Raw genomic sequence first — 6,306 nt, 5'->3', positions numbered from 1 at the left:
CAATGGTCTGGTATCCCCACTTTAAGTCACCCTGACCCTACAATGGTTAAAAAAAAAAAAAAAAAAAACCCCTGAGTCATATTTCAGGGTATTACATTATGTAAGTGGTCTCCTCTTTGTTTCTTATCACTGGGTTAAAATCTTTTGGAAGATTTAGATAACCTAAAGAATCTTTAAAATTTATGAAACTCTATATAAAGCAAAAACCTCATATATGGGTCAAATCTTATAATCCAAGAAAATCTTTTGACATTATATCTCATAAATGCTCTATGAGCTATAAAACCTTGACAAAGAGATGACTTAAAACATTGTAGTGAAACAGAAAACTAGTTTTTGTTTCAAAGATGGCAAAGCTTTCCCCCTTTTTTTACTTCCTTCTGGCATTCCTTATTGTTATCTCAGGTATATTTCTCAAAAACTTATGCTCAATTCAATTATAGATGCAGCCATGCCATACTTGTATGGTGATTTATATACTTACAATAGCTTTTATATATTGTTTTTAGTTAAGAAGATGGTGCTTGAGGTGGATGCATTGCAAATTTCTGCGAAATAATTATAGGGGACTGCCCAAGCGTGAATGAATGCCAATCCCAGTGAGGGATTTTGTGTTAAAACTGACTATTATTATTGTGTGTGCAAAGTTTGTTGATGGAAAGAATGATACCTTGAAATTGTAGTGCGGTTCAATGTCTTTTTTTTTTTTAATCCCTAATAAAGGAATATGAGGATTGTTAATTTAACTGGTCCTGGTGCCTTCATTGAGAATGTATATGTAATGGTGGGTTGACATATTTCTTTCCTCTTATTTTCTTGCTTCTTTTCCCTTTTTCAACTGCAACAAAGATGGAATTTTATTTCTCATCTAAGAGACATGAATTCGATCTCCCCCCCGCCCCCTTTTTTTTTATTAGGGGAAAAAAAATCAAACCATGTACATCAACTCTAAGAAGTAAGCTAATCAAAAGCAAAGAAGCCCAGCCATTCCTCCAGAGATAATAGATTTATCACCCACCTTTGGCATTGCCATCATAGGGAGTCCAGACTACAACTAGTGAAACCTGAATCTAGGATAAGTTGTGGCGTCTGCTGTAATTTCTTGTAAGATGGGTAAGGGGAAATCTATCATTGTGCTTGCTTTTCCAATTTTTGCTGCCTTCTTGGCAAAATAGTCAGTGACTATTTTCGCCGCTTTAAAGCAGTGTGAGACCTTCCAGGGAATGGATGTTAGAAATGGTTAGATGTACAACCACTTTTGAAGTGCAAATGATGGTATTTGGTCATTGGTTTGGATGGCCGTAACAGCTGCCCTTGAGTCTGACTCTTTCCACAGAGCAGGCACCTGCAACTCCTTAATTTTCAAGACCCCTTCTAGAAGAGCTTCAAACTCCATCTCAAAAAATAGACTTTACTCCCAAATATAAGCTAAAGGCAAGCAACACCTGTCTCGAACGGTTTCTTAGCACACCACTTGCTCCCACATGACCTGGGTTGCCAAGAGAACTTCCGTCCACGTTTAGCTTGATCCAGGGATCCTGTGCCTTGCACCAATACATTTGCAATAGGGTTCACGCATGCTGGGATTCAATTTACAAGTTTAATTTTCTGCAACACATGACATCGACTAGTGTTTTGACCACACCATTGGTGTTCACATTACACAGTTGCACTTCTTTTCTAACCATCTCAGAGATATAAGACAAAATCCTACCTTTGGACTTGTACTTCCTGTTATTCCTTTCCCACCAAATATTTGATGCAATAATCACCAGACCTGTATTCTATGCCTCCCTTTATATTTATTGTTCTTGATTTTCTCTTCCACCATTGGAACAACCCTTCTATAGTCACCTGGATTGCTAAGGATGGGATAAATGCACCTCTAGGACCTGGCAAAGATTTTATCTCCCTTCCAGCACCAACCACTTCAAGCCTCTACACAGGACTTCTTCAGCCAAAATAAGAGCATGGGAGATGTCGGTCACCTTGACAAAGACCCCTCTCGCCCCAAAAAATCCCACTGGTCCACCATTAACCAAAGAATAGAAATCCCTGAGGACAAAAGGATTTAATGAATCCAATTAATCCATTTTGCAGAGAAACCAAACTTAGCTAGCGTAGTGAAAAGAAAATCCCAAGCTAGGGAATCTTACGACTTCTGAACATCAAGCTTGATACCCATTTCACCGCCTCACACAACTGAACTCATCAAATTTGGTAATTTAGAGGCCAGACTAATATTTGTAGATATTATCTTACCCTTTTTGAAATGCACCTTATTCTTCAGAAAACAGTCTAGGAAGAAAAACAGTTAATCTAGAAGCAAGAATCTTAGATTAAATTTTTCAGAAAAAATTACCCATACATATTTGGCGATACTTATCCAAAGAAACGACACCTTCCAATTTTGAAATAATTGTAATAAAACAGTTGTTAACCCCTATTGGCATCCTACTAATCTTGAAAAAATTAATCACTGCTTTTATGAAATCCACCTCCACAATATCTCAACACCTTCTAAAGAAAGCACCGGGATACCATCTGGCCGAAGAGCGCTCTCAGGATCAAGATCCCATACAACCTACTTTATTTCTTCCCTAGAAGGAATAGAATCCAAGACCACATTGTCTCTCTTTGAATGCTCCTCTGGAACACACTCTAGTAACTCCTGATGTGAACAAGTAGGAGGAGCTTCATGAAACTTCATATAGAAATCAGAGATATAAGAAGCAATGCCCTGAAAATTTAACACCCAAGAGCCATCAGCACGCCTTAAAGAACTGATTTGGTTTCTAGCTCTTTGCAATTGCATCCACCTTGGGCACTATCTTCTCAACTAAAAACAATATATAAAAGCTCTCAGAAAGTTAATAAATCACCATATAAGTATGGCATGGCTGCATCTATTATAGAGTTGTTTTTTCTTTTCTATATCCATATAAATTATAAGGTTTTGAGAAATAATATACCTGAGATAACAATAAGGAATGCCAGAAGGATGTAAAAAGAAGGAGAGAGCTTTGCCATCTTTGAAACAAAAACTACAATGTTTTTAGTCACATCTCTTTGACAAGGTTTTTATAGCTTATTGAGCATTTATAAGGTTAACGTCAAAAGAATTTCTTAGATTATAAGATTTTGACCCATTTATGAGGTGGCTAAATTATTTTTTTGCCTCATATAGAGTTACATAAATGTTAAAGGTTCTTTAGATTATTGAAATCTTTCAAAAGATTTTAACCTATTATTAAGAAATTAACGAAGAGGAGGAGACCCCTTACATATTAGTTTCTAATCTCTACCAGATTCTGTGGTAATCTTTGAATAACACGTCGAGCCCTTTTTTTTTTTTTGAAAATCAAGGGCCATAAAAGAATGCATGGAAGTTGTGAGTGTCATAGGCAAGCATGCTTTGGTATACATGTAAAGCATATCCAATGCATGGGAAGCCACTTGGCTATCAAATAGTCACATGGTAGGTGTTTAGGAACTCTTTTTAATTTTTTTATATGCCATCTATTTGCGGCCTCAATTTGAGATGTGGGTAGGGTTTGGTAATGGACTTTCATACTTTACAATTCGATTATGGGATAATATTTCCTACTTGGAGCAGAGGAGAGAGATAGAGAGGGGAGGTGCTAGTACAACCTCCTCTCTGAGGAAGAAACCTGATCCCTTTTCTTATATGTTAACAATCGTAAAATGCATTTGCATTAATTATATAATTCAGTCTTATCCCAACTAAAGGGAATGGTTACATGTATATATTTTTCCCGAACCAACTTTATTCAAAGGAATTTGCTAGTTTGTTATAGCACGTTGCAAATCCTCACTACAAAAAAAAAAAAAAAAAGGGATTATTTCTTTTAAAAAAGAATAAGAGTAAAATGGAAGAAGCTGTACAAACTGAATTCCCAAGAAAACCAGAAACAAAGACAGAGTAAACGGAAAATTTTTGGAATCATTCCGCCTCCTTCAGCATGGCCATCAGGGGAGGAGATCCACTACTTCACCCATAGACCTAATTTTGTCCCCTCCAAATAATGATGATTTATAGATGAGACAAGGTTGTTACACTCTCTTTAGTGAGCAATTGCCAATTCTGGTATAACCCAGTCAACTCAACCAATCCTGGGAAAACCAGTCATGTTAACTCAACCAATTCTGGTTAAAACCAATGTGACACCCCGAAACCCGGCCTATGGTTTTTGGACATCAACGTTCCACATAATCTGTAAGTTCTAGGCAATAATGAACCGGAGTAGCATCCACACAAACATAAGTGCAAGCAAGAGTTTCTTTAACAGGTACTAGGAATTCTCTGGTCAATGTATCAACTTGGAGAAGAGTAAATTATTTGTGGGCTCGGTCTCTCCCCAGAGAAAGAGGGCTATTGCTGAGGATTTAGGGGTTCCCCTTTGAACTTTCCCTACAGGGTACTTTGGGGTGGAGACCTTCAAAGGTAGAGTTAAAAAGGATGTTGTGATGCCCATTATAGACAGCGAGAAGGACCGTCTGGCAGGGTGGAATGGTAAGATGTTATCCTTGGCTGGTAGAGTGGAATTGGTGAGATCAGTGATTATGAGTATTCCAATCCATAGTTTTACTGTGTATTGGTGGCCGTCGGTGATAATTTCGACCCTGGAGAGGTGGATGTGCAACTTTGTTTGGTCGGGAGAGATTGACTCTATGAAAAAAATTGTGGTAAATTGGGATCAATGTTGTAAACCTAAGGATGAAGGGGGGTTAGGTTTGAGAAGATTGAGAGATGTGAATAAAGCTATGCTCTGCAAGACTGCATGGAGAATCAAGCATGAAAATTCCTTGGTTAATAGATTTTTGAGGGCAAGATTCCTCAATAAGCAAGGGCTGCCCAAGAAAGGATACAAATCGTCTTCTCTATGGCCTAGCATTAGAAGAATTTGGAATTATATTTCCTCTAAGGAAAGATGGGTTGTTGGTGATGGCCGATCCATTAAATTTTGGAAGAATATTTGGGTGAGATCTTCTGCGCTGGAAGAAGGCGTGGATCGCATGCTTCTTGATGGGAAGATTAAGATTCCAAATTATGACTATGCTGATCGGTGTGTTTGGAGCCTATCATATGATGGAAAGTTCAGCTCAAAATCTGAGTGGAAGGATATTAGAGAGAAGAAGCCGATTGCCCCTTGGGCTTCTCTAATTTGGTGTAAAAAACGGCAACCTCGGGTCTCGTTTTTAGCATGGAGAGTGATCCATGGAAAGGTTCCCATTGATGATTTGGTGAAAAAGAAAGCAGTGCATCTTGCTTCTAGATGTGTTCTATGTAACGCAGACGAAGAGTCTCTTCAGCATGTATTTTTGACATGTCCTTACTCCATAAAAATCTGGAGTTCCTTATGTGAGTGCTTTAACTTAAGGTGGAATCCTCAGTGTTCTCTTTTGGATCTCGCCCAGTGGTGGAAAAGAAAGATGAAGAATGTGAGCTGTAGGGAGGCTTGGAGTATGAGTTTCAACATTGTGCTGGATCAGCTATGGAGGGAAAGAAATAACAGAATTCATGAGGGTGTTGTGCAGATAGCCAAGTACATTTCGCTTATGATGTTAGAAGATATTAGAAGGGATGACCCTATGACGTAAGGCGAGATTAATACCTGGGCAGATTTGATGTGTTGTAGACGTCTAGGATTGTCTATTCATCCTGCTGGACAAAGAGGCACTTTGGAGGTGTATTGGTGTAAGCCACCTATTAATTGGGTTAAATTAAATTTTGATGGGAGCTCTCTGGGGAATCCTGGCCATATTGGGGTGGGAGGAATCTTTCGTGACCATTTGGGAAGAGTTCTGGGCTCATATAAAAAATTAATGGGAGTGACAGGCGTCTTTGAAGCTGAAGTAGAGGGTCTAATGGAGGGGTTGGTGGAATCAGATTTGAGTGCGGTTGTTTCTCTGATCCAACAAAGGAAGATCCTGTGGTTTGCTCTGAAAAGATGGATATATCTCCAGCCATATCTGAGAAGAATTACTAGCAAAATATCACACAATTATAGAGAAGGAAATTCGGTCACAGATTTCCTGGCAAGAGATGCGGTGAAGAGTAGAGCTTCGGTGGCTGATGTGATGTTCCCGTCTCACATTGGGGATCTTCTTTCTAGAGATATGCAGATGGCAAACCGTATTTCAGATTTTATTAGTGCCCCTCCTTTCTTCCTGTTGATGGCAATGCCGAAGGTGGGAGGATAGGGAAGGTGTGTGGTATTTGTTTTTTTTTGGTTTTTGGTTGGTTGTGTTGCTTTCTCTTTTGATCTTTAATGAAATAATTTT

The sequence above is a fragment of the Macadamia integrifolia genome, unplaced genomic scaffold (genome assembly GCF_013358625.1).
Source record: "Macadamia integrifolia cultivar HAES 741 unplaced genomic scaffold, SCU_Mint_v3 scaffold1682, whole genome shotgun sequence".
NCBI classification, from domain to species: Eukaryota; Viridiplantae; Streptophyta; class Magnoliopsida; order Proteales; family Proteaceae; genus Macadamia; species Macadamia integrifolia.
Note: the sequence above shows the minus strand (reverse complement) of the source record.